Genomic DNA, 26,635 nt, shown 5'->3' with positions numbered 1-26,635 from the left:
ATTTATATAAGGGTATCACTTTTGCCACTTTCATTCGATCAGGAAATACTCCTGATTGTAACGAAAGATTAAAAATATAGCAAAGAGGAATACTTATACAATCTAAAGTCTTTTTAATTACAACCATGTCTATACCATCACAGTCAGTAGATTTTTTATTTTTACAATTTTCTACAATTGCTACCATTTCTTTTATTGTAGTACCAGCCAAGAATATAGAAGTAACCATTCTATTTTCTCCTTTCCAGGCTTCCTCATATTCTGGATCGTCATTTTTTCTAATTAAATTTGTTAAAGTGGGTCCAACATTTACAAAAAAGGAATTGAATTCGTTTACTACTTCAGTCTTGTCTTCGACAACTTGATTATTCTTAATAAAATAATTAGGCCGATCTAAGGGTGTGTTCTTGTTAACCAATACCTCCTTAAAAATATTCCAAATGCCCTTAATATTATTCTTGTTTTCCTGAAAAAGTTTATTATAGTAGTCTTTCTTGGCTTTCCTCAATATTAATACCAACTTATTTTTATAAACTTTATATTTCATTTCCACATTCTTAGTTCTCTGTGTTATATAATCCCTATATAAATTATTTTTCTTTTTACACGCATTTGCAAGACCCTTAGTTATCCAAGGTTTCATATTCTTATTCTTTTTCTTATACTTAAATGATACCAAAGGACAATGTTTATCATACAAGGCCAAGTAAGTATTTAAAAAAGCTCCATATGCGACGTTGACCTCATTAACATAAACTTCCTTCCAGTCCACTTCCATGAGATCTTGTCTAAACTTGTTAATTACCTCGTTATTTCTTAACCTTCTATGACTCACGAAACCAACTTCTTCCTTTCTTTTCATATTTAAATCAAAAGTAAAAAAGACTGTTAGATGATCGCTTATATCATTTATGATGAGGCCACTCATAATATTACTCTCCAAGCTATTAATGAAAATATGATCAATTAGTGTTTCCGATTTATCTGTTATTCTACTATTCTTGAGCAGACTGTTTTTGTGATTTGGTGCTGTAGAAATAAAACTGAATTGAACTGAATGTGTGTCACATAGGTGCACTGTGCTGTGCATTTATTAGCTTATTCCAGTAGAAACAACAGCTCTAGTGTATGATCTCAGGTGGTATGATATTCATGACATTTTTACATTCAGGCTCACTTTTAATTAAATTCAAAGCATGGCTCACGTGACAGGAGAGTTACTTTTATAATCTCACACAAATGGTTCAGGACAAAAAGTCTGATCACTCAGTTATTCATATACAGTAACTAAAAACAATACAACAGTCTAGTTAAATGAAGTTTGCCACTCTCAGCATGGTTGGTATATTCAGTCTGCTCTGCATTGTTTTTACATGTTGATTTTGGATCTAAATTAGAGCAGGAGTGGGAAACTCAAGGCCTGAAGGGCTGCTGTCCTGCAGGTTTTATATCTCACCCTTGTTCAACACACCTCTGGAGAACTTCATGGCATATAGAGGAATTAAGTAAGCCATTTAAATCAGCTGTGTTGGATCAAGGACACATCTAAAACCTGCAGGACAGCGGCCCTGAGGCCTGGAGTTCCCCACCCCTGTATTAGAGGAACAGTGAGGGGGATTTTCTTAAAAATAACAGGGAAGGAATTCAAAATAAATAATAAATAAATCAGAATCTTGCATTAGCGACTCAATAAATAAAAGACATTTACCGAAAATATAACATGCATCATATATTACACAATGTAGCAGTCTGGATTGTGTGGTGTCTCTTTTGGACAGCCTAAGCTAAAGTTTAATGTTGTTTGGGAGAAAACAACATAATTTCAACGATTTATTTCAATGATTTCTGTGAATTATTCATTTTAATTAGATATAATTATAAAATTCCTTACTGTCAGTGAAATTTAACACAATCAACAAATAAATCTGTTTAGATGATGAGTCAGAGGGTGTGATCCAGGTTAATGATATAATCAGGAACGGGCTCACTGGTTTGCTGACAGTTGCCATGAGCAGTTACTGATGTTTCAGTGTAGGACAACCTGAATTTAAATAACCGGTTTTCAACAAGTAGTGACTGAGTTAAATGAAGCAATCAAAGCAAGCCAGGAAGCACCTGATACAGTTTGAGTTTTCTCTCCATTGTTTATTCACTGAGCAGCTTTCAGATGTGGTGGAATAGAGACTCCCATCATGGATGTGCACTCAACAAATATGCAGAAATGTGTGACACTGTCATGTCAATATGGATCAAAATCTCTGAAGAATGTTAATACAGAAACTTGGAACTCTGAGTTATAATAAAATGAGTGTGAAATATAAAAACATTTAAAAAACATCAAATAAATGGAGGCGACTGCACTCACCTCCATTTTGCATGGGGTTAACTTGCATAGCAGAGCTCTCCAAACTCTTGAATATTCATCATAGGTGTAGATGCAGGAAATTATGACGTAAACAAAAACAATTGGCTGCACAGCATGGGGCTGGAGGAGACGCACCAGCTACATCAGGAAGGAGATGAAAAAGCATGTGAAGTGGTTGAGACTCATGCAGCAAACATGAGACTCCTCCCACCAAACATATTTGAGTTGTCCTGCGGGAAGGACCCGACTCACTGGTTCAAAAGACGCCGAGGTAATAATGGTAATATTAACAAGTTCAAATGGATAACACTCTTTTGTTGTTCTTGTACAGTTTGGGGCTCTGAGCTGTTTATTATATAGACTGATGGTAAAGTCTGCATAAAAACAGAATGAGAAAATTAATTTAATTTAAGCAACTACTGAATGATGGCTGTTGAAGTGAACTCATTTATAATATTGCTTTTTGTATATTATAATAACCTGCTGACTTATGATGTTTAAAACTTACACTGTGATATACACAACATGTTTATAGTACTAACATTGACAGCTCTTACTCCAAGATGGTTTTTTTGTATTTACTGACTGACAGTCAGCAGAACAGTCTGAAAGTTAACAAACTTTAGTGTTTCCCGTTTTATTTGTTAAAATAGCGACACCTTGTGACATTTCTTTGTACTACAGCAAATACACTCTGGATTAGTGATGGGATTTCCGGCTCTTTTCAGAGAACCGGCTCTTTCGGCTCTGAACCGGCTCTTCAGGTTGTTTTGTTGCTTTAATTCATTTATTATTAACAACAATATAAAATTATGCACAAAAGGAATTACTAATGTAAAAAAAAAAGTAAAAGTAAAAAGTTTATATATAAATATATGCTGTGGCCACTAGAGACAAAACACGTACAAACTCCAAAACACATTGCTAGCGTTAACTGAACTTCCAAAACAGAGCTACCTAGATCACTTAAATTACACAATTGAAAGCATATGTGTATTGTTTGTGTATTTATACACAAGCACTCATATATATTCAAATAATTAAAAAAAAAATGTTCATTTACCTGTTACTACCACACACCAAATCCGGTCGTTGGTACTTGCTGGCTTGTGTAGCCACTACGTAACAAAAGCTCAACACTGCGCCTAGCATCCTGGAGCACTTCTGTTGTCTTTTGTATGTGTTTTGGAGTTTGTACGTGCTTTGTCTCTAGGGGCCACCGTAAATATACTTTTATTTATTCACTCCACATAAAATGTAATAAATAACTCATATAATACAAAAACCAACTATTCACATTTCAACTTTTAACTATTTAAATTTTCAGCTTTTTCCTTTTAAACAAATTTAAAGTGAAACAACACAAAACACTGCAAACCACAACACAATTAAATATAAATTAAAATATGAAAACAAAAAGAAGATGCACATTCTCTTTCATATGGGCCTGCATGAATAAACTTTCTGAATCCTTTATCATCTGCAACTGAAAATAGTTGTGGATGATTACTATACCTTTCTAATGTGAGGTTGTTGTCCGTGGCTCTCTTTCTCTCTCTCTCCCTCCCGCTCTGTTCCTGTGCTACTGCGAGTGTAACTACCACCCCTCCCCTCTTCTTCCCAGCACAAAGCACAAGGCTCGCGTGCGGAGTGAAGCGGAAAAAAAGTGCGAGAGAGAGGGTGAGAGAAGGAAAAAAAAACCCACGGCTCGCGATAAGGAGCCGGCTCGCGTCGTTCACGTCAAAGATCCAGCTCTAAGAGCTATTTCGTTCGCGACCGACACATCACTACTCTGGATTCAGTGGACTGGATAGGTTCAATGTTCTCGTTTAAACTTTGAACATACAAGTGTCTGTGTTTTTATTTCTTTTTTCTTTGCACTAATTGCACATCTACTCCAAACTGAGACACCAACTTTTGAGTTCAGATGGCTGGCGTGGGATTGTTGGTGTGGGATGCTTTACAGGAAACAAACTTCAAATAAACTTGGGGAGAGCAGTCCCATGAATTTATTTTTTAAGACGTGACTTAAACAAAGTGACTGACTTTATGCAGGTTAGTTCAGTACCTCAAACTCATGACCTGAACCCTTGAGTTAGGGTCCTAAAGTAGGAGACCGTGTGAGGCTTCAAATCTAATCAATAAAAGTTTTAAATTGATTGTGTATCTAACAGAGGGCTAGTGTTGTGTAATGCAGATGGAGTAATGTGGTTTTGTTCAAAAGTGGGGAAGCTGGGTTTAAAAATTCAGGGATTAATTTCTTCACACAAGCTGCTTCATGCATTGTTTAAGAGTTTATAGATCTCACTTTAAAGTGGTGTGACTGACTCGGCCTTTAGTGAACAGTGAAAACTTCTAATCGATTCACAAAAGGCCGAGTCAAAGGAGTTTCTAAGTCTCTTTTTCCCAAACCTTCTCTGCTCGCATAAACACTTTACCAACAGTACAAATACCTATGAAACGCTTTGCTTTCACTTTAATTACAAATTAAATAGTTTATTTAATGCTTGGATTTAACAAAAATGAATCAGCCATTAATTTCACCTGACCCTGAACTTTTGCAAGCGGAAAAAAAAACATTTTTTTTATGTTTTCCTGTAGATCATAGCTACCTCTTGGACCCTTTCAGGTGGAACTCTTTCTATCCAAGTGACTTTTCTCAGACTTCCAGATAGTGGTCACAGAGCGTCCTCATGCAATCAAAAAAACCCTATAGTTCACAAAATAGGTCCTTTTGAACACCCGTTCAGTTCACCTTCTCCCAAATCAAACCTGAGTCATCAGTCTAATTCATACTGTGTGTGACAAGTGCTTGATCACATGTGTAATTATTATCAGGTGTAATTTTGGTAAGTAATGCAAGTTAGAGTACTACAGTCATACTAACCTGACATGAGTCAGCACTTAAACTGCGTATGTTGATACATACTCTGTATTACCAAAAGCATTTGCTCAACTGCCTTCACACACATATAAAACTGAGGGACATCCCATTCTTAATCCACAAGGTTTGATATGATGTCAGTCCACCCTTTGTAGCTAACTCCTCTGGAACGGCTTTCCACAAGGTTTAGGAGTGTTTATGGGACTTTTTGAACATTCTTCCAGACACATATATGTGAGGTCAGACAGCGATGTTGGAGAAGGACTGATCTGACTGGCTGAATTACTTCAGATTTGTTATAATACCACAAGCAGTTGAGGGTTGAATTTTTAGTAGCAATTCACTGAGATCCTGAGAACAGCACATTCTTTCACAAATATTTGTAAAAGCAGATGCTGGACTTCAAACATCTGTGATTGGAACACCTGATTTGAATTTGATTTGCAATGTTGAGTAAATACTTTTGGTAATATAGTGTATATGTGAGAGTCTATTACTTTGTCTGAAACAGCTTATCCTGTATTATGTTTTACAAACAGTAGACATAGAAGTCTGTCAAACCAAGTCACTTAATCTGCTGTGTAACCTACTGTTAATGTGGGATCTGAAAGCTTGGACAATCTGAGTTTGGTTTTAGTGGTCTAGCAAGGCGCATTTAGAGAACACATTTAAAACAAGACAACAAAATCGTTTTTCATGTTACTAAGATTAAGAACTATATTTTATGTATGAGGGAAGAAGAAACACTTCAGGTAAAGCAGTTTGGATAAAACATATGTCTAAACATGGGGGGGACACAAACAAACAAACCAAAAAAAACCAAAACAGTTTTCCTCTTTGAAGCCAAGTTCCAAAGAAGCTTTGAAGGAACAATTTCATCCAGTTTTGTCCATTATTAAAAAATACATTTATTTGCCAATCATTCAACATCACCACTTGTGTATAACTCTGCTGATTTTATTCCCTTTGTGTCCAGGCTGAGATTCCAGGTGTCTCCCTCAGCTCATTTTCTCCAAATCAGAAGCATCAGATTTGTGGAGACGCTCTGCCTGCCAGACACAGCTCAGGGCAATGAAACATGTCTATCCTCCACAATATACAGGCCTGTATCATTTAGTGTCTGTATTTTAATGTATAAATGATCAAGTGTGATTAAACTTACATCTGAAAAATGACATTAAATGTCAAACATTAAGTATTTAATTTTTGTTACATTTTAAAGGTTCAAATCTCAAAGACATTAAGTTTACAGTCATATATTTATTTATTCATTTTATTTATTTTTTTGTTTCACACATGGTACAGCAGTAATTCATTTCCCATACACAACCTTCCTTTCAATTAAAGTAACACTGTTTCCATGCATGGAAAGGAGCAGGAAGAAGAATAAATTCTTATTGACACCTGCCCCCTATCTGTGACAATACAAGTAGGCAACCAAAATTACACTGACAATATTCTGCACATAACAAAACAAAACAAACCAAACAGAACAATATACTCAACAATGAGCAATACCACTAAACATCAAACTAAAAGGATAATTTTTTCTACAATTAAATTCTGTTATTTTCAACTTCTTCATACCGGTTTATCATTTTATTCTTATAGCAGATTTTAAATTGAGAAACATTTGTACAACACTTAAGATGATCATCGAGAGAATTCCAGTTTCTTATGCCTATGACTGTTGGACACATTTGCCTTTGTGTGGTTCGAGCAAACCGATGCTTAAAATAAAACTTCCTTCTGCCGTCCCCATTTTCTGAACACAATACAAATAAACTTTGTAACTTAAGAGGTAGTGTTTTATTTTTTGCCCTAAACATAATAATTAATGTCTGTAATTTCACTATATCTTCTAGTTTTAATAATTTCGATTTTATAAACAAACTATTAGTGTGTTCTCTATATTTAACATTATGCATAATTCGAAGCGCTCTCTTCTGTAATAAATATAATGGTTTCATATTAGTCATGTATGTATTCCCCCATACTTCAACACAATAACTCAGATAGGGTAGAAACAATGAAAAATATATTATTTTCATTGTCTTGTAATCTAATATATATCTTACATTACCCAGGATATAAATACTTTTAGCCAACTTTTTTTAACATGTTCAATATGAGATTTCCATGTTAACTTGTCATCCACTACTACAGCCAGAAAACGCAATTCTGTCACTCTTTCAATTAATACTCCCTCTATAGATAATACTATCTCTTCCTCCTTTACACGGTTTCCGAATATCATAAACTTTGTTTTTTCCAAATTCAGTGATAACTTATTTACATCAAACCATTTTTAAATTTTTTTCATTTCAATAACCATAATTTTAGCCAATTCTTTCAAGTTTTCTCCGGAACAATAAAAATTTGTATCGTCTGCAAACAAAACAAAATTTAACATTTTTGACACATCTCAAATGTCGTTTATATATAAATTAAAAAGTTTTGGTCCTAAAACAGAACCTTGAGGGACCCCACATTCTATTTTCATTCTATCAGATGAGTTGCCTAAACACTGCACATACTGAAACCTATTATCTAAATAACTGCTTAACCAGTTCAATACTATTCCTCTCACACCATAAGTACTTAACTTAGAAATCAAGATGGAGTGTTGCAGAGTGTCAAAAGCTTTTTTTAAATCAATGAATACCCCTATAGTATATTTATTATTATGTGTTGCTGATGAAATGTCTTCAATAGTATTCATTAATGCTATTGCTGTTGATCTGTTCCGTCGAAATCTGTACTGACTTTCACTTAACAGTTGATGTTTTTCAATGAAACTATCAAATCTTTGTGCAAAGAGTTTTTCAAGCACTTTAGAAAACTGTGATAGCAATGATACTGGTCTATAATTATTAAAACTATGTCTGTCTCCTAATTTGTAAAGAGGGATAACTTTTGCCACTTTCATTCGGTCAGGAAATACACCCGTATAAAATGAGAGATTAAAAATATAACAGAGAGGTTTGATTATATCCAAGGTCTTTTTTACGATGACCATGTCTAACCCATCTGTCTTGTTTTTAGATTTTGCTACAATAGCTATGATTTCTTTTTCAGTCATTTCCCCTGAAAACATAGACTGTACCACTCTGCTATCTCCTTTCCATTCGTCATTCCATTCTGAATCATCCTGTTTTCTAATTAAGTTTGCCAGGTTAGGCCCAATATTTACAAAAAAAGAATTAAATTCATTTACCACTTCATTCATATCACTTACGACCTTATTTTTCTTATTAAAGTAAGTAGGTAAATTTAAAGATGTATATTTATTGCCCAATACGTTTTTTTAAGATATTCCACGTACCCTTAACATTATTTTTGTTTTTGTAAAATAATTTATTATAATACTCTTTCTTAGCCTTTCTGATAATTAATACTAACTTATTTTTATAAACTTTATATTTCATTTCAGCAGGCTTTGTTCTAAGTTTTATATAATCTCTATACAGTTTATTTTTCTTTTTACATGCATTTTCTAGTCCTTTTGTTATCCATGGTCTACCAGTAGTTTTCTTTTTCTTTTGCTTATATAATACCAGTGGACAGTGATTTTCATACAAAACCAAATAAATATTTAAGAATGCCTCGTATGCAGCATTGACGTCATTTACATAAACCTCATTCCAATCTTCTTTCATAAGATCTTGCCTGAACTTATTTATTGCATCATCATTTCTAATTCTTACATATCTGTCCACACACACTTCCTCCTTTCGTGTCATTTTATAATCTAAAGTAACAAAAACAGGTAAATGATCACATGTCATTTACCTGTCATTAAATGATCATATGTCATTTATGACAAGACCACTTATAATGTTGCTTTCCAAGCAATTAATGAAAATGTGATCAATTGAAGTAGCTGACTTTTCAGTTATTCTACTAGGTTTAGTAATCAGAGGGTAGAACCCTCTTCCAAATAATAACTCAAAAAAATCTGATGATGCCTTATGATTGGACATTTTAAAAAAATCAATATTGTAGCGACCGCGGGTTAGTAGAGCTGAACTGGCTAAACTGCTCACTAGCTAAAACGGCTAGCGGGGCACTAGCAGCTATCGCTGAACTTCGCAACGAATGGAGAGCGCTCGTGCCCCATACACCGCACGACCCCGAGCGTCTCGGCAGCAGGCTTATAATCCCCAAATGATCCAGCAGGAGGCAGTAGTGGTTCACACCAGTCATTTATTTACCATTTATTTTTACAACGACTGTAACGCTGCTGACACCGAACCCCTATCACGCTCCCACCACATAGAGTCGCGGTGTCAGCCAACCATGCCAATTCAACCCGCTCCACAGAACACACATCAACTTCACTGTGGCTTACATTAACATAACACTAACACAATATGCGAATCAAACACATAGGAACTAGCAAAACGATAGAAAACACAGACAACACAATACCCAGAATGCACCTGGCTAACAACCCCAGCCAGGTCATTACAATATTATAATCCCCGCAAATACAGAATCTCTTATGTCCCTTTACCTTGCTCAATAAATCTTCTACTACATCTGTGAATGTTTCTATCAGTGTCCCATACCTCCTATACATACAAGTAACAATTATATTACTCTTTCTTTCCATTTCTATTTCTACTGTCACACACTCCATTAAATCATCAATAGCCACAGACATATATTCAACCTGTTTACATTTCAAATCACTATCAACAAAAAGTGCCACACCTCCTGCCTTCTTATTAGATCTATTTATATGATATAATTCATACCCATCAATGTGAAAGTCCCAACCCCTGTCCTCATCTATCCATGTTCCCGATAGTGCTATCACTTTAAACTTGCCTTTCAGATTATTCAAAAAATCATTGATCAGAACAAAACTTTTATAGAGGCTTCTACAGTTGAAATGAATTAATGAAAATGTATTGCCTAAGTCAACATTATCCCTAAATTGATTCTCAGTATAATACTCGCATGTAACATTAATTGCATTAAGCACATTCCTTTCTGGATCGATATTATTTTCAAAATCATGTAATTTGTAATCCGAATCTTCAGTCATTGTGATTGGGTATTCTTTAAATGTCTGTTATCCTTATGACATACCCAAGTATTTCACAACATATTTTGAGAAACCACTCGTAGCTATACAGTTCTTTCTGATCCATAAATAACTGCGGCTCAGATCTATATCTCGTCTCCGCGCATGATGGTGTCTGGCAATATCGGCATTCTTTTTCGTGAGATGTTCATTCACATATACTCCACTCCCTTTCAGTTGTCTGGACTGCCTCAGTAGTTCAATTTTGTGTTTTCGATTCACAAATTTTACTACTATTGCTGGAGGTGCCCTGGCATTCTTTCTGGGGAGGGTATAACACGCCGCGATGTTGTTGCTATGCAGGGGAAGTTTTTTACTCGCATTTTACCTGATGCTCTAGTGTTTGTTGCTCCTCCACCGGGGGCTCATCTCCGCCAGACCTCACACCACTCCCAGTCTCAGTGACTCTTGCGTAGCTCCTGTGTTTGGTTTCCAAACCGGTAATAATCACGTCCTCCAGTCGTGCATGCTGTTCTAAATCCTCCACTCTCCTTTCTAAGAGCTGGATTGTTTTATCCTTTTCCTTAATCAAGCTTTTTAATTCTTTGATTTGGTCCATTAAAGTCGTTAACATTCCTTGTTGCTTAACTATTCTTTCGACGTCTGTTGACAACGAGTTAAGCGACAGCTTAATCTCCTCCAAATCTTCTTCAATTTTTCTCATCTTTGCCATTTTCTCCTTTTTGTTTGTTTGTGTTTTGTTTCAAGCTAAATATATTTGGCTTTAATTTGAATTAATCACACAACCTATTCTGAGACGCCAATCTGGCTGTAGCTGCGTTCGCCATCTTGCCTCCTACCAGTTTGAGCCAGTTTTGTATGCATACATTGACCTAATATTATTATTATTTCAATTCATGTGGGAATAAAAAGAATAAAAGGCAGCTGAATAAACAGCCTAATGAGAGAAGAGCTTTAGCGGTTATAGACTTACTGTGATGTTATTCTTTATTCCTTAGTCTATGGAGCAGTTTTTGTATCTGATCGCTAAAAACTCAATTTTTCTCTCTCGTGATCTTTTTCTTTGTTCACCGGGATCAGAGAGACACCAGATGCTTCTGAAGCTGAACCCAGCTGTGTGCCTTTGAAGAGTGATCGGTCAAAGGATTTCAGCATTGTGATGGCCAAACCCGTGGCCACACTCTAAAGTCAGTAACTCTTCATTTTTTTCATTTGAACAGATTCATTCAACAGAGTAACACACTTTAGTTTCCAATAACTTTATTGATTGGTTTGGATACATTTGTTCTATTTGTAAGCGCGCACATTTAGTTTACTTATGTATTCATACCACTTCATTACTTTGAATTTTGACTAACCTTTGTCTTTTTATTTCTTACCTGCTATCATCCCTGGGAGTTGCTGGACAAAAGATGGTAGCCAGGGTTTGAAACCATTATATGCAAAAGGGGATAATTGGACCACACCACCACTTCATACTGAAGGGGAGAATGTGTGTTTTCTTCAATTTAAAAACAAAGTATTTGTATTTAATTAAATATTTGAGTTTAGGGTTTAATGGTTTTGATTTTCTTCTTTAGTGTTTAGTTTATTAACAAACTAGGTTGTACTGCATTGTGTTGTGATTTATGATTGTGTTTGTTTGTTACCCCTCATGTGTCACAATGGTCTGATCAGCCATTATATATACCCTTGTATGTCATTTCATGTTTAGGTCAATTATATTTGTTTGGGCAGTCATTTGGTTTGTTAAGTTTGCAGTCTTTGCCTGAGTTCAGTTTTGTTTCTTTGACCTCTTTTATGAGCTCAACATTTATTACTTTTGTAAATATAATTTTTGGGGGTTAAATAAATGAAAACTATATTTTTCTAATAATTCCTGGGACTCCTCCTGTTTTTCAACTCGGTCCATCACAAGCATCAACTTTAAAGAACCAAAGTCTGCTGCTGCTGAGAAGTAAGAAATTTCAAATGTTCCTTATAGACCTGAAATTTAAGAGCTCCATGAGGTAGATCTATCATAACAGCTGTTAAATTCTCAGTTCCTTGATCTTTGGGCTGAAGGAAGGACAGCAATCAGTGTATTATCAGAGCATAAACCATCCGGAGGGGAGATGAGCGCGGGAGGGTGTCCGCCTGATCTCGACGTGTCTGAGCGTTTCTCACATTCTTATAGCTTCAGCCCCCCTCCAAAGTCATAATACCTAAGCATCCACATTCTTTCTCTCTCTCAGTGAGCCTAAGTTATGACCCTGGCTTCCTGTGCAGTATGTTCTGTTCTTTTCTAATCAGACAAATAAGGCCATGATTCTCTGAAAACAGTATTTCTTATAACTCAGCAGTATAATGCATCATAAACAATATCATTCATTCACAATAAATCAGCAGTCTAATGTAATACAAATCAGTCTAATAAATCTAATAGTTATCACCTTTTTCTAAGTCAGGAGAATAATGCAAACTAATACTACATAATGATTTCACAATCTTTAATTAGGGGTATAACATGGCATAAGATAATATAATAATCTCACACAGCCCATGCCTTCCTTACACTGGGTGCCACACTGATTATAATTTATTTAATCAACAGCAATGCAGCCAGCAGCTAGTCAGTTTGACGAGTAGTTCCCTTTGCCCTGATAAATGAGAGTCCGATGCTGTGGGTGTCAGGTTTGCTTAGGAAGGTGAAGTGACCTGAAAGTATATAAAAAATAAAAAATATAAAAACATTAAGAAAAGCAGGTGTTTTGGGCACATTGGCTGCTTTGACTGCTACACACCATTCACTTAACGGGGTACTCAATATGTAGTTGGATGTTGAGTCCAGAGATTTGACTCTTGGACAAACATTGGACATTTTGTTCATTCATTCAACCAGTACGTTTTACTTTCTGCAGCAACTGCTTTGTTATTACTTACTGTTGACTGACAGCATGAAAGTACAAAATAAATTATTTTGGCAACAGTTTTTTTTTTTTATTTACTCCTTAAGAATAAATTATAGGCTGTGCCAACTTTTCTTTCATCTTTCCTTATATTTAATAATACTGCCATGGTCTCGTACACCAAGGCTCTTAATTAAGTAATCAGTGTAATGAATTTAAAGGAATCAATCTAAATGAATTTAGTAATAAAATATTCAAAGAAAAAAAAACATCTTGTATTTATGTACAAAATGGTTACAGTTTCTTCATGATGTCTCCACAGAGCTGATCAGGAGAGTTCAGATGTTTCAAGTCTTCAGCATCAAACTGATCTGGACTCAGTATTTAAGGTTTTTAAATGTACACCAAACTCTGTTTGTAATTATTTTCATGTTGCACTTTTTACAGTATCAAAAATATTTAAATGTCTGCCGGCAAAAGCAGTCCTTTCATGTTTCACTATATTTTTATTTATAAAGAACTTTTCAAATCAAAGTTTCAAAGTGCTCATGAATTCAGATTGTGTCATTATTTTCCAGATGCTGGAGGAAAACATTATCACGTTTGTGAAGAATGAGCTAAAGAAGCTGCAGAATGATCTGAATCCAGATTATTCAGAGTGTCAGAGGGATGAAGAGGAGGTGTTGGACAGTGAGGAAGAGAAGCAGAACTTGCAGTTAACTTCCTGAGAATAATGAAACAGGAGGAGCTGGCTGACTGTCTGCAGAGCAGTGAGAGGATTTCTCTTCATAAATTCATTCTTTACAGGAATGAAATTGTCATATTTTCTATAATCATAACACTCATGTTTCTGGTGCTTTCCTGTAGAAAATCCTGATCCACTTTGTGATAAAACATTTAAATGTAACCTAAAGAAGAAGTTCCAGTGTGTCTCTGAGGGGATCGCTAAACCAGGAACCCGAATCACTCTAAATGAGATCTACACAGAGCTCTGCATCACAGAGGGAGGGACCGGAGAGGTCAACACTGAACATGAGGTCAGACAGATTGAAATGTTTTCCTGGAAACCAGACAGACCAGAAACAACAATCAGGTGTGAAGACATCTTTAAAGCTTCGACTGGAAGAGACAAACCAATCAGAACAGTTCTGACCAAAGGAGTGGCTGGCATCGGGAAAACATTCCTGACACAAAAGTTCACTCTGGACTGGGTTGAAGACAAGACCAACCAGGACATCCAGTTCATTTTTCCATTCCCATTCAGAGAGCTGAATTTACTGAAAGATAAAAAGTTCAGCTTAGTGGGACTTATTCATCACTTCTTCACTGAAATCAAAGAAGCAGGAATCTGTAGCTTTAAAAAGTTCAAAGTTGTGTTCATCTTTGTTGGTCTGGATGAGTGTCGGCTTCCTCTGAACTTCCACATCACTGAGATCCTCACTGATGTTACAGAGTCCACATCAGTGGATGTGCTGCTGACAAACCTCATCAGGGGAAAGTTGCTTCCTTCTGCTCACATCTGGATAACCACACGACCTGCAGCAGCCAATCAGATCCCTGCTGAGTATATAGACATGGTTACAGAGGTCAGAGGGTTCACTGACCCAAAGAAGGAAGAGTACTTCAGGAAGAGACTCAGAGATAAGGAAGAGGCCAACACCATAATCTCTCACATCAAGACATCACGAAGCCTCCACATCATGTGTCACATCCCAATCTTCTGCTGGATCACTGCTACAGTTCTAGAGAGTTTGTTAAAAACCAAACAGGGTGGAGGAAAGCTGCCCAAGACACTGACTGAGATGTACATTCACTTCCTGGTGGTTCAGACCAAACTGAAGAACATCAAGTATGATGGAAGAGCTGAGACAGATCCTCTCTGGAGTCCAGAGAGTAAGAAGATGGTTGAAGCACTGGGGAAACTGGCGTTTGAGCAGCTGCAGAAAGGAAACCTGATCTTCTATGAATCAGACCTGACAGAGTGTGGCATTAATGTCAGAGAAGCCTCAGTGTACTCAGGAGTGTTCACACAGATTTTTAAAGAAGAGAGAGGGCTGTACCAAGAGAAGGTGTTCTGTTTTGTCCATTTGAGCATTCAGGAGTTTCTGGCGACTCTTCATGTCTATCTGACATTCACCAACTCTGGTATCAACCTACCGGAAGAAGAAGAAACAGCCTCAGTGCAGACTGGAGAGTCTTCAGTAAGACAGTTCTACCAGAGTGTTGTGAACAAGGCCTTACAGAGTCCAAATGGACTCTTGGACTTGTTTCTTCGCTTCCTCCTGGGTCTTTCATTGCAGACCAATCAGACTCTCCTACAAGGTCTGTTGATACCGAAAAGAAACAGCTCACAGACCAATCATGAAACAGTCCAGTACATGAAAAATAAACTGAATGAGAATCTCTCTCCTGAAAAAATCATTAATTTGTTCCACTGTCTGAATGAACTGAAGGATGACTCTCTAGTGAAGGAGATCCAACGCCATCTGAGTTCAGGAAGCCTGTCCATAGTTCATCTTTCTCCTTCCCAGTGGTCAGCTCTGGTCTTCGTCCTACTGTCATCAGAAGAAGAGCTGGATGTGTTTGATCTGAAGGAATACTCAGCTTCAGAGGAAGCTTTTTTGAGGCTGTTGCCAGTGGTCAAAGCCTCCAAGAAAGTTCTGTAAGTGTGTAACCAGTGTGAAACAGGTTGAAGCATGCTTCAGATCTGTGCTCCTCTCTAGGAAATTGGTAGCATCACAGATGTTTTCTAAATTTTTCACTGATATATTTTCAGGCTTAGAAGATGTAACCTCACAAAGAAAAGCTGTGAAGCTCTATCATCAGTTCTCAGATCCCAATCCTCTAGACTGAGAGAGCTGGACATGAGTAACAACAACATTCAGGACTCAGGAGTGGAGTTGTTGTGTGTTGGCCTTGAAAGTCCACACTGCACACTTCAAACCCTCAGGTTAGATCATCTTACTCTTTGTTTAAGATTTTTACATTCCAATAATGAAAATGATCTTTGTTTTAAATGACAAAGAAACAAATTAAATGTAGTTCACTCAGACTATGTGCCATGTATTGTGTTATCAATGTTGGGAAGGTTACTTTTAAAATGTATTCCACTACAGATTACAGAATACATGCCCCACAATGTATTTTGTAATGTACTCCGTTAAGTTACTCAATCAGAGTGACGTATTCTGAATACTTTGGATTACTTAATATATTATCATGCTTTTTTACAAGTACATAAATGTACTTTTGCTGTGTGCTTTATTACTATTACTGAAGGTTACTCGTCATACTAATACCAACTACATTTTTAAATCTTAATATAAAATGAGTAACAGTAGGTGGACATTAGGTAAGGCTGCACTTTTTGCAGCGATTGCGTATAGAAAACTATTCCGCACGTATATAAAACAGGTCCGAGGCTCCGAACCGTAGTAAAGGGACCTCTGGCTAATGCATCGGGTTCTGTGTCGGGCTCATAGCCAAAAACTAGCTTTACTTTGTTGTCTGTTTCAACTTTGCTAGCAAGAGACAGAGAGAGGCGTTGAAAGGCTGCTCCAGTAGAACTTATTGTTTCGGAGGAAAACACGAACACAGTGTACAGCCGAGTCTTAATAGCGTACTTACAACTGGGCTCGTCAGGCACTCTTTTTGGCTGCAGTGGTTATATTTACATGCTTCCATCTCCCGTTTCTGGTCGGTGACAACTCGTACTTTTCGACTCTTCTTTTTCTCCCTCACAGACACCTAACGGGTATGGCAGTCAGTTCTCCCTGCAGCACGGACTACACTGCCCATAAGGCTACATTCTTTAGGGTGATGCCTGTAACACTTGGCCTATTGCCCTCATATTAAATAATTTTTGAACAATAATTTTTAAAAATATTTCTTCATGTCATTTTGCAATTAGAGGTGACATGGGCCCTAAGATTGAGATTTTGTTTGGGTTTCCACCGGCGTGGAATTATCAAAAATAGAGAGAGCATAGTCTAACATATGAAACAGGAAAAGACTGCCATGTAATCCATTTATTTCAACAAAGTAACTGTATTCTGAATACCATCTTTTTAAATGGTAACTGTAACGGAATACAGTTACTCATATTTTGTATTGTAAATACGTAATGGTGGTACATGTATTCTGTTACTCCCCAGCACTGTGTGTTATATTTACAGGCTTTCAGGCTGTCTGATCACAGAGAAAGGCTGTGCTTTCCTCAATTCAGCTCTGAGCTCTAACCTCTCCCATCTGAGACAGCTGGACCTGAGCTACAATCATCTAGGAGACTCAGGAATGAAGCTGTTGTTGACTCGACTGCAGGATCCACAGTGGAAACTGGAAACCCTCAGGTAAGGAGAAGTCGAGGTAGGGCTACAAACATTCCTCTATCATTCTGTAAGTCCACAGGATAGTGTTTGATAGTAGGCAATAAAATAAAAGTAATAAGAGTGCAGAATAAAACAAAAGTATGATACCTTGTTCAAGCGAGGGAAGGAAACATGAAATATTTGCTTTTGATTGCTGAATAAGAATGAACTTGTATGACACTGTCCTTATTTATTTTGAATCTTTTTTGAATTTCAGGATGGAGCCTTGTGGAGTACAGTGGTTGAAACCAGGTAACCAGAGTTACTGTTAATATCAAAAATATAATGCTGTCCTTTGAGATTTTAACATAAGACTGTGAGTGTAATGGATCTAAAACTGTTTAAATCTTCAGAGCCCTCTATATCCTGGTAACATGGAAACTTTAAAAAAAATAAGCAGAACGTTTCAGTAGTGTAGTCTAATTTGTTCTTTTCATTTAATAATAGAGTCCATATTATATCAACAGCTACATTCACTCTGGAGAGAAACTAGTGAGGGAGACCACCAGGACCAAGCTGGGTTTCCTGGGTCCAGTGGTTTGGAGAAACTTCTTCCTTTTCTTTCATCACAGCTGTCCTGTGCCAGATGTTCTGTTGACCCACTGAGCGAGTGTTGGGTTCAAAAATTAAGGAGGAATACAAAATAATGACCACTGATCCGGCCGGGTGGAGTCAGACGATGATTTAATGACACACGTGCGGAGAGATGAATCCTGTACGCAGACAGCATTGATCTCTGCCCAAAAAGACACTTCAGATTGCTTTTGATTCATCAGGGTAACGCCCCCTCTACGTCAAAACAGATACCAGACATACATACGTCAAATCAAAACCATAATGACTTTTAACATAGTTTAAAAGAACATTGTCTTCGCCTCGAAGCCAGGTGCATCCTGTCGCTGCCAGACGCTCGCTTATCGTCTTGGAACATCAGCAATAGTTCTGCAACAAACTGTTCTTTTGCAACCCCAAGCAAAACATGATTAAACTTTCACCTATAAATGATTCTCTCTAACTGTATGTGTGTGTGTGTGTGTGTGTGTGTAGGGGGGGGGGTGTGTCTACATGTGTGTCTATGTGCTAACCACAATCGCACCCTATTTCACCTCGCCGACTAGCTCCTGAACTCTCACCAGACAGAGAGACAGAAGCCGCTCTCATATATGTAATAGCCGAACCGAAACTATGTATATGTAATCTACTGAATAAATGTTTTAGTCAAGAACCTCTACTAAAAGCTTAATCAAAAGATATAAATGTATAAAAGATGATAATAGCATCATCCAAACTGCTCCTCAGAATTACTTGCACTCAGACTCTGCTTTCGGTTTCACTTCCTGCCAAGCATGCAGTTTCCTGTCTTATTTTGAGTATACTCAGCGTTAGGCCTTTTCTTTCACAATGCAGTCTGCACATAAACATTTAAGATTATAAATGCAACTCAACAGTTTAAAGTGGTTATAACTGCACCTGTAATAAAAGCTTAATTGGGTGCCAATATGCCTGAACATCTGAATGCAATATCAATATTAATAATTAATGGAATGGTAATGATGATTATAAAAATAGCAGCAAATAATAGCAGCAAAATATCCATATACTCTTCACAAGAGGCATCATTTAAGAAACACCAGGAAGACTGAAGCTCATCGCATTGATCAAGCAGGACTCATGATCTTCACCAGCAGCTCCCTCACTGGGAAATCTTCAGCACTCCTCTGTAGGCCCGCCCCAGGAGATGGATATGCCCAGCATTTCATGACCACTGTGATGGAGACCTTTGGTTTGTGTAATGTTATAAATACTCAGATACTCCCCAGAGGCTCCGGACTTTTACATAAAGATATTATATTCAGTCCTGTGGAAAGTTATATATTTAAAAATATATGATCCTCTCTGGTTACTCTGGTATGAATAACTCTGAATCACTTTATGGTAAATAACACACTATCTGCAAAAAACTGTGAAAGAATTCCAGATGACAAGTTTGTAGTTCAACATACAAGTGACGACCTTTGACCTTCATCAGGTTTTATTTAATTGTGTCAGAGAAAATCTCATGTGCTCTTCATGCAGCTGAGTACATCAAGTGTTTAAAACGGAAGCTGTGGAGGTCTGAGATCAGCAGCTTTGTGAAACACCAAACTGAGGTCCTGTTAACGCAGATATATAGTGACACTGTTACATGAGTGATTAATCCTTTTGTTTTTTTGTCTTTAACTTTATCAATAAAGCTGCAGCTTTCACTACAGCACATGTGGTACTTTAACCTTTGCACTGTTTTCATCAGTTCATATTTCAGTTAACATGTGAACATGTTGGATGATCTGTCTGCTGTCACTGGGTGGTGCTGAGGTCTGAATCTGAGGGCAGCTCCTGTAATCACAAAGACAACAGAACCATCAAACTCAGATATAAATTTTATCCCTCAAAATTGAAATAAAGCTGATTCTTCTGTCCTCACACACTCAGGATCTGACGTTCTTCTCTTACATTTTTTTCAGTATTACAGTACACTACAGTACTTTAATCCATAGTTCCTGATTAATGAGGAGTTACTGAAGTACAAGCTTTTAAAAAAATGTTACTGTCTTTACAGGTGTGGCAAGAGACTGAAAACATGCTGTTGTTTGCACATATTTGATATTCAGCTCTGCACAGGAGCTGAAGCAGGGTGCAGCCTGTTTTTACAGTATAATACTTGTAATAAAAGTACAGTAACAGTAATTAGTGACTGAGTAGCCCGGGGCGTTTCTCTGATTTCTTTAGTAAATTCATTCACCTGCACAGATTAGCTAAATGAACCCTGACAGCCGAGTGCTCATTTCAGCTAGCTAAGTCGCAGGACCAAGCAAAGGACGGTAGTAACGGATTAGCTTACAAACACGTTTAACTTACCGAAGTGCAGCGGGGCCTCGGGTCCTTCTGTCGGGTAGTCCAGTTTACTGAAGAACACCTCAGGCTGTGAGGTAAAAACACTCGGTCGTGTTTTCGTAGCGTAAACGCTGGCCCTTCTATCAGAGCCTACGCTCTACCTGCTATTCCCGAACAGAGATACGCAAGTTTCTCCGTGACTGCAGCTGCCAGTCAAAGCTGTTATGATGACGTTTCACCCCAATTTAACATCGCCGCGCTAGTAATTAGTGTCAAACTTATGGGAAAGGAGACCCCTTGGACATCAATCTTGGACATCAATCAGGATGATGAGAACGATTGATAACAAAAGAAAGAATCTTTGGGAAAAAATTATCTAAGGAGAATAAATTTATTTTAGTCTGACCCCAGTCCCATCCGCTAACATTGAGGAGGCGGGGTTTATGACCTATACTGCAGCCAGACACCAGGGGGCGATAGAGATGTTTTGGCTTCATTTTTGGGGAGCTGTCGCGTCGTCCATGTTTTCTACAGTCAGTGGTCCTGAGTGATTCGCTTATGCTATGATTCAGCACAGCAAGGGAGGGGGTGAGTAGTTCAAATGTGCTGTTAGCATGCTAGCTGAGCGATGCTACTGTGAACTGAGGAGCTATTGTCTTGATGTGAGCTTCTACTCAGGGTTTTTTCTTCCAGTTCAGAGCAGGAATGTTTTTGTTAGGAAGCTGGCTGTTGTTTTTTTCTCCACAATTTTAATTATAAGCTAGATATATTTCTACTAATGAAATTAGTTTGCTAACAGCAACAGGGATGAGTCAGTGAGTCAGTTGCGCTTGTGAATCATGATTCATGATACATCAGATTAGACTGTATTCTAAATACCTTTTTAAACGGTAACTGTAACGCAATACAGTTACTCATATTTTGTATTTTAAATACGTAACGGCAGTACATGTATTCAGTTACTCCCCAACACTGTATATCAATGAAGAATGAAATCAGTCGTTGGTGCACAGTTGTTTTTGCAAATGTTGTAAAGCACCTGTAATTTTTACTACACTGTTAAGCATCTAAACTTCTAGGTGTTCGGTGGTGATGATAATAATAAAGAAAAAATTAGCCATGACAATAGATCATGGTTCTATAGAGCTGGTAACTTTTGCATTTTATTGCATATAACCACTTTGAAAATATGCTTCAATCGACAATAAATTCCAGGGTGGGATTGCATTCATTGTGATTTTTTGACTCCTGTTAGTGGAAAAGTCCAGAATCCTGACAGATAACTGAAAACTCTGAACATCCTCTGTGAACTCTTTATCACTAATAAAACCTCAGTCCTGTGTCATGGATCTGAGGCACCTCAGAAAATACAGACTACTTGGGCCCTTTTTTTAAGAGGGCTCCTGTGTCCAGTTTATTGTCAGTGTGAACACCGAGGTCTGTGTAATGCTTCACTGTCTCCACGCTGACCCCATGGATGGAAACAAGACTCACTGCTGTTCTTGTCCTCCTCATACTTAATACCAGTTCATTTCTCTTTGCCACATGAAGCTGCAGATGGTTCTGCTTTCACCATGTGCCAGAGTTTTCCACCACAGCCTTGTACTCTTCCTCATCACACTGATACATCCCACCTCTGCAAGGCCATCTGAAAACATCTGAAGCTGGCAGGTCTCTGTGCAGGAGCTGAAGTCAGCGCTGTGTGAAGGCACAGAAGTAAAAAACATGACTCTCACCATGTTGCTGGTTTAGTCAGGAGGGTGTGGACATGGTTGATCAGGTGGAGAATGATGTCTTTAACTCCAAGTCGGGGTGATTGTGTCTCTCATCTTAGATGTGTTTAACTGAAGAGAGACTCATCACAACATCTAACAGCATCATCAAGGACTGGGCCATTTCTGCTCTCATCATCCTGGAGCTGACTAACAATAACAGAGCCATCAGCACACTTTGCATCGCTCCTGTTTTCACACCTGCTCTCACACATATTTGTGTCATCACTGAAATAAAACAAAAGCTGGAAATGTTTGAATGTAATGTTACAGCTTTGAATGCTGAGCAGAGATTCTTTTTGTTCTGAGTTTATAGTGTTTTATTCATTTTAAATGATGATTAAACTCTCGTTCTCTCGTTGATGCAACTTGTGGAGTCATAGTATCAATACTGTTTATTGATGATCCTGTTCTTGAAGCAGAATAAAGTCCAGCAGGTAACCAGACAGCAGCTCATCTTTGTGTCCTTCACACTCAACACACATTCAGGACGAAGAGTTCATGTGAGACGCTGCTCAAGACCAGTGTCAGTGTGTTTGAGACGACACTCACCGCAGGATGCGAAGCAGGTTCCTGCTTTTAAACACTACATTTCTGAATCCAAAACATATTTGTTAATTTACAGTTAAAACAATGTCTGTTAGGAGGCGAAGCATTACTTAATGTGATAACACATCATTATCATCATCATAACATCATCCTGAGGATATAATAAGCTGCAGTTCAACAGAGAGCGATAATTACAATAAACGCTCTGTGAGGTTGAAATTCACATTTTGTTTCATTTCCATAAAATAATCACAGTTTATATTTATCATGTTATTATTGACAGTTTGATAAAGATTCCCTTCTAAATAATGTAAACACGAAGAACAATTTCCTCCATTAAGTTTATGATTATTATTCTCTGTCATCATGTTATTGAGCTAAACTCCAACAGTACCATTTACATTTCTGATCAAACTGATTCGACTGATCTGATGAGCAGGACGTTGTTCAGTATTCATCACTGGACTGAACATGGATCCTGTTTTCTAATCAGAGAGTACGTGGATGAAAGGTATTCGTGTACTTCATGTACTTTAAGTCTTTCAAGCTGCAGAAGTGTTTTTCTGACACACGGTGGTGCCATGTTTTATGTTTTGATGAAGAAAAGGGAAACTTCTCATGTTTCCTCCACAGTCAGTGCAGAAAAACTGGAGTGGGTCAGTTTATTGTGCTGTTTGAGCCAAATGGATTTTAAAGACTCGGAGTGTGAAAGAAACAGCAGCACAGAAAAGAAAGTACATGAAAATAAAGTTCAGTGTGTATAACATTAAAGTAGAAATACACAGCAGTTAGCAGGCTCAGTGAGCAGCTAGAGTCTAGCTGCTAGACTCTCATTTTTGGCATCTGCTGCAAGTGGGAACAGGTAAGCTGTTCACGTGGACCAGGGCTGTGCAGAGACGTTTATAGGGGCGGGTGCTCAAAGCTAAAAAGGGGCACATTGAACCAGGCTGAATAACAACAACACACATTCATCAAGAATCTAATATGGGATCGCATCATACTATATTACTGTTGTGAGGCAAAGCAAACGTAGCCTATGTTTTACCTGACGGGTACAATGTTGCTGTTGAGGGGTTGCTGCTGCTCCTGCTGCTGATAGTGCTGGAGGGCAGGGCTGTGTTGATCTGAGACTGTAGACATTAAAAAGTCCATAGGAGAGATGGTAGCTGATTAAACACGTGTCATGAGATAATAACAAAATGCAAAGATTGGTGACAGCGCTTGGAACCATAAGGCAACAAAAAACTGAGAAATAAACAAGGCTCTGCCTGTGATTCACTCTTTGCCTCTCTTCCTTCTTTTATTTCCTCATCTCATCTATCACTCTCCACTTGCTGTCCATCTGAGAACAAGGCACAACTTGCTATTGCAATAAACTATTATTTAATCATCCACACTTAACAACTCTTGCACTTAATCTATAATAAAATGATGACAGAAAAATGTTATAGAAGCAAAACATTTCAGTTGTGCTTATTATTATTTTTATACTGGAATACCTCTCCAACAACTGGTACATGTGTTAATGTTACCTGTGCTCTTTGTAATCCAGCTGCTGAGGGATTCACTGCCTTTAGTAGCCTCACACAGCTCCTACTGTTTCCTCCTCAGCCATGTCTGGACAATATTATATCATGAGTAATAATTTAAAAAATCCATATACATAAAACACACACATGCACGCACACACAGTGACATTTTAGACCTTCTTCAGAATACTGTATATACTATGGGCATCATGGTGCTGATCCAGAATCCTTCCCTTATTATTTATTACTAGAGCTACAATAATAAAGCAATGAGGGAAAAAAAAAGTAATAAATATGAAATAATGTATTTATGATGATTCCATTTGTTTCACTATCCACTCTGTGCAGGCAGAAAGTTTATTACATTTTTAAACTGTAGAGATACAATAATTTTGCTGCTGTAAAATCAGCATTTTGTCTTATTTAAAATATAAATCTAATATAATGTTTCTTAATGTATGTTCTTTAAAATACAGCGTGTTTTTAAATATTATAATTCCATAATTATGTGGACATGCATATTAGATCGTTTTAAGTGAAATATAATCCCTCCAGAAAGGCAGGAAAAGCGCTGTAACTTACTTTAAAACTAAATATGTTCCCTAAAACGGTGACAGAGCTACAGACCCATGACAGCCTTACCCAGTTAGCCAGCAGCTATGACCAGCACTACTTGTGCAGTTAATAAAAGGACAGGTAATGTTTGTCGCGCTGTTACACACACAGCACGTTCGTTTGTTTCAGTTCGTCAGTTGCCACAAGACAACTTACACACGTGTATGTAATAAGCTAATACTCCTGTGTGCTATACACTACAGTGTACGCTGTACACCTACTTACTGGTTTTGTCGCATCAGTCTGTGTGTCTGAGGTAATTTGTGTTTCTCCTACAGCTCCGGACCGCAAAAAATGCGCGTGCTCTTTGTGAGCTCGTTCCCGGCTCGTAACCAGCGCGTTCTGCCGTCAAGGGCGATCATTGGTTAATGGTGATCATGTGACTGACGCAAGCCAGATCCTTTTATTTAGCAAAACTGTGATTAATAGTTAAATATTATTGTTGAGGGGCACAGACAGGACTCCGCACGCACACACACATTTAAAAAAAAAATAATTCAAAATTTAAAACAAAATTGCCTCAACAAAAGGGCACTTTGGGCACCCATCAGGAAAGGGGCGGGTGCTCAAGCCCCTTACGCCCCCCCTTCTGCACGTGCCTGACGTGGACTATTTTTTCTGAGAAACGGCTCCGCATCGTGGGCGTTGTGCCAAACAGTGATCGTCTGCTGCTCCTGTGACACAGATCATTTAAAGTTTATTAGTTGGTAGATGTGAGCGAGTGCAGCCTTGGTGTCTCGGTATCCTCGAGGAAATACACAGAGATCTGCGCAGTTGATGCACGTTTCCCCCCCAAAGAACCTTTATTCTGCTTCAAGAACAGGATCATCACATGAAACTTAGCTCTTCTTCATGGAGACCAAACAAGATCCCAGACTGAAAACATTCACTGAGTGACTGATTCCATCATTCAAACATTCACATGTTGGATTCATGGAAGGAAAGATCTATATGAACCAAACAGCAGCATCTGGAACACAAACTCTGATTTTCTGCATATGAATAAAGTTTGATTCAACTTTAACACTGTAGGAAATAATAGAGTTCACACTCGAGTGGTTTTTTTGTTGTTTGTTTCTTGTGTTTCATGCCAGTGCAATACTCAAAGATGTCACTAGATGGCACAGAGCGCTCAGGAGAAAAGTGAAAACCGATGTTCCACAGAATCAATCCTGCAGTCCAGCTGCACACAAGCTTCAGTTTCCTGAAGCAGAAAGCTGCTGCAGATGCTGCAGTGAGCGAGTCTGATGAAGTAAAATATAACATTCATTCACACACTTCCAATCATAAACAACTATCAGTAAATAACATGTTCAGTGTTAAACTGTGACACATTGTAATGAAAGCAAGCCTGATAATAAGGACTGATGCACTTCAAGAACCTAAAACACACCGTCTTCTCTTGGAGCTATTCCTCTTAGCAACCTTTCATTGTTCACTGTGACCTCAAAGTTATTCATAAAACTCGTGCTGTAACTTTGCCATGGGAATGTAACTTTCACATGAGCAAGGCTGGTCTGGTTTATCTGATGTATCGGGCATTTGCCTGCTGGGTATGCCCGGATCATCGAGTTACAGACCCCTGATTACAAATGTTTACCAGCTTGTTTTGAGGATCAGACTTGTCTTTTCTTTTTTCAGTAATCAGAAATATCATACAGGCATGTGTGCTGTGATGGAAAATTTCTAGTTTATTTTTGTGGCAGGGCATGGTCTGCGATGCCGCTGCAGGTGAGATG

The 26,635-nt window shown here is 37.8% G+C and overlaps 1 pseudogene; it reads left to right on the top strand.

Moving 5' to 3' along the window:
• Window positions 1-2,479: 2,479 nt before the first annotated feature.
• The window catches only part of LOC134623345 (protein NLRC3-like), an 89,687-nt pseudogene continuing 65,531 nt past the window's right edge, over window positions 2,480-26,635 (top strand).

Source organism: Pelmatolapia mariae, linkage group LG3_W (genome assembly GCF_036321145.2).
Source record: "Pelmatolapia mariae isolate MD_Pm_ZW linkage group LG3_W, Pm_UMD_F_2, whole genome shotgun sequence".
Lineage (NCBI taxonomy): Eukaryota > Metazoa > Chordata > Actinopteri > Cichliformes > Cichlidae > Pelmatolapia > Pelmatolapia mariae.
The sequence above is the reverse complement of the archived record's forward strand: the minus strand, read 5'-3'. Positions and strand labels throughout refer to the sequence as shown.